Source organism: Macaca nemestrina, chromosome 15 (assembly GCF_043159975.1).
Source record: "Macaca nemestrina isolate mMacNem1 chromosome 15, mMacNem.hap1, whole genome shotgun sequence".
Classification (NCBI taxonomy): Eukaryota; Metazoa; Chordata; class Mammalia; order Primates; family Cercopithecidae; genus Macaca; species Macaca nemestrina.
Window position 1 is genome coordinate 6,282,530 of NC_092139.1, and position 3,578 is coordinate 6,286,107.

Below are 3,578 nucleotides of genomic sequence, written 5' to 3' on the forward strand. Positions count from 1 at the left end.
AAAAACGCCTCAGTCTGTTTTGAAACATAATTTTCATTAGCCAGGTTTTTCACCATAACAGGGATTTAAATTTTATTTTAAAAACAGCCTGCCATTGCCCCCCTCCTCAGGACATATATTTATGCATATGCCTCCACAGGAAAAGATCTAGAGAGATGCACAAACCGATAATATCGTTGCTGCCAAGAAGGGAGAGAAATGATTGAGGTGTGTGTACAGGGAATTCTGCTTCTCTGCATGAGACTTCTCTTTTAATATGAGAATCTATTAATAGAGGCTGCACAAGGTCCCTTCACTCACCAGCTGTGTAATCTTCAGTAAGTGCTGCTGGTTGAATTGTGTCCCCCACCCAAATCCATATGTTGAAGTCCTGACCCCCAGGGCCTCAGCATGTGTGACCTCATTTGGAGATAGGGTCTTTGCAGAGGTCATCAAGTTAAAATGAGGTCATTCAGGTGGGCCCTCATCCAGCATGACCTCACAGAAAGGGGACATTTGGACATTTTGACCTGTGTCAAAGGAAGACGATGTGAAGAGATGCAGGGAGAAGGTGGCCATCTACAAGCCACAAGAAAGACCTGGAATAATCCCGGCCCAGCCTCAGAAAGAACCTACCCAGCCTGCACCTTGAGCCCAGACTCATGGCCTCCAGCAGGATGAGAACATAAATTCCTCTTGTTTCAGCACCCCATCTGTGGACATGGTGCAAGCTTGTAGCACCCCAAGGGTTTCTGGTGTCTGAGGATAAAGACCAAACCGCCCCACTCACCTGAGCCTCAGGGCCAGCTCTGGCCCCTGCACCCTCCCAGCCTGTCTGCCCCATGCTGACCCCCGACATTAGCTCTGTGTCTTCCTCGGCCATGTGGAGCCCACTCACACTGCCGTGTGGGGTTCAGCCTGGGCTTCAACCTCTGGAGGATGTAGCTGAGGTCCCTGCCCCGGGGCATGGTGGGGGTTGAAGAGCAAGTGTGTGCTGGGACTCAGAGAGGCATCTCAGCCTAGAAGGTCAGGCCTGTTCAGACTCAGGCCATGCCACTGTGGCCCCCAGCCCTGCAGCATTTGATAAGGCTTCTATCTGGCCCCAAGGGCCGGCTTCCTGGGCACACCACCCATGCAGTCAGGCACACGCTCCCACACTCAGAAGGGCCCCACACTGGCCTTAACGCTCTGTCGTCATCGTCTTGAAATTCTTAATACTTTTTGAACAAGGGGCCATGCATTTTCAATTTGCACTGGCCGTCAAACTAGGCCACTGGTCCCGGTGCTCCATATTTGTTGTGTGACTCTGGCAGGTACGGCACTAGGGTTGGCAGATGACAAGTCGAGGGAGACAGAGGCATCCTCAGTCCTCCCAAGCTCCCAGTTGGCTGAAGGAGGCATGTGAGCACGAAGCATCCCGATCTGCACCAGTTGGATCCAGTGTCCAGCAGGCCGTGGCCAGAAAGGACCCCACTATTGTTTCTGGAGGAGCACAGGGGGCAGCAGGCTCCAGGGGACACCAGAGGGCCCACCTTGAGACAAGGTCATGGGGGTGTTCTCACCAAAGAGGAGACGCTTGAGCTGAAGGAGGAGAATGAGCCAGAAGGCCCAAAAAGAGCATTCCTGGCAGACAGACCGGCAAGTGCACAGGCCCCAGGGTGGGTACAAGTGGGGCATGGCCAAGGGACTGCCAAGCGCTCAGTGGGTGCAGAATGCCAGGAGATCATGAGACAGGAATCACAGGCAAAGTACAGGGCTCATAGAACTTCGGAATGGAAGGGGCTTTCAACAGGACTCACTTGATCAAATGTGCATTTTTATTCAATATTTGAGGACTACAAAGTATATGTATACTTTGAAACACAGTTGACAGCCGGGCACAGTGGCTCATACCTATAATCCCAACACTTTGGGAGGCCGAGGCAGGAGGATCACTGAGCCCAGGAGTTTGAGACCAGATTGGGCAACATAGCCAGACCCCATCTCTACCAAAAAAAAATTTTGTTAATTAGCTGAGTGTGGTAGTGGTGCACACCTTTAGTCCCAGGTACTCAGGAGGCTGAGGCCAGAGGATCGCTTGAGCCCAGGAGTTTGAGGCTGCAGTGGGCCAATCCCATTGCACTCCAGCTTATGTGACAGAATGAAACCCTGACTCAAAAAAAAAAAAAAAAAAAAAAGGAAAGAAAAGAAAAGAAAGAAGAGAAGAGAAAAGAGAAAAGAAAGAAAAGAAAAGAAAGAAAAAAGAAAAGAATAGCTCTCTCTGGGCTTGGACCTAGTTCGCAGCCACATGGCCAAACTTACCAAGAAAGTCAGGATCGTCGGTAAATACGGGACCCACTGTGGGTCCTCCCTCTAGAAAATGGTGAAGAAAATTGAAATCAGCCAGCACGCCAAGTACACTTGCTCTTTCTGTGGCAAAACCAAGAAGAAGAGACGAGCTGTGGGGATCTGGCACTGTGGTTCCTGCATGAAGACAGTGGCCGGCGGTGCCTGGACATACAATACCACTTCCGCTGTCACGGTAAAGTCCACCATCAGAAGACTGAAGGAGTTGAAAGACCAGTAGACGCTCCTCTACTCTTTGAGACATCACTGGCCTATAATAAATGGGTTAATTTATGTAAAAAAAAGAAAGAAAAAAGAAAGAGAAAAAAGAATAAAGAAACACAGCTGACCCTTAAATCACGTGAGTTTCACCTGCCCAGGTCACTTATCCCCAGATTTTCTTCTACCTCTGCTGCCCCTGAGACAGCAAGACCAGCCCCTCCTCTTCCTCCTCCTCAGCCTACTCAACATGAAGATGATGAGGATGAAGACCTTTATGAGGAGCCACTTCCACCTGATGAATACTAAATATGTTTTCCTTATGATTTTGTCAATAACATTTTCTTTTCTCTAGTTCACTTTATTGTAAGAATACAGTATATAATACATATTATATATGAAATATGTGTGAATTGACTATATTATCAGTAAGGCTTCCAGTTAACTGTAGACTATTAATAGTTAGGTTGAAAGTTAGTTGAAAGTTACTGGTGGATTTTCAGCTGTGTGGGGCATTGGTGCCCCTAACTCTGGTGTTGTGTTGTTAAAGGTCAACTGTGAACATAATGTGGACACCCGTGAGCCCAGCCCTCATCCCAGAAACCACAACGTTGCCCATGTCTTTGTCCACTCACCTGTTCTCCATTTCTGAATTTTGTGTTTATCCTTTCCTTATTTTTTTTCAGGGTACAGGTGCCCCCGAACAGGGTATTTTTTTAGCTGTGCTTGTTCCTGAGGTTGATGAAAGTCATAGCTCACTGTGCGTATTCTTTTGCGTTTGCTTCTGGCACTCGATATTATGTTTCTAAGGTGTGAGCACACTATTAGGTGTGGCTGTAGCTCCTCCATTTTCACTTCTGGATAATATTCCAACGTGTGAGGAAGCTGCAAGTTATTTTTCCCTTCTATCTACGATCATCTTGTTTGTCTCTAGCTTTTGGCTTTTACAAGTAAGGCTCTTAGGAACCTTCTTGGACTTGTTGCTGGGTGTACATATGACAAAATCATAGTCATGATCTCTTAATGCCTCATGACTCACATTAGTGGGGCCCAAC

General features: G+C 47.8%; 1 pseudogene; it reads left to right on the forward strand.

The window, feature by feature from the left end:
* Window positions 1-2,251: 2,251 nt before the first annotated feature.
* Window positions 2,252-2,618, forward strand: LOC112424730 (large ribosomal subunit protein eL43-like; annotated as a pseudogene).
* The last annotated feature ends 960 nt before the right edge of the window (window positions 2,619-3,578 follow it).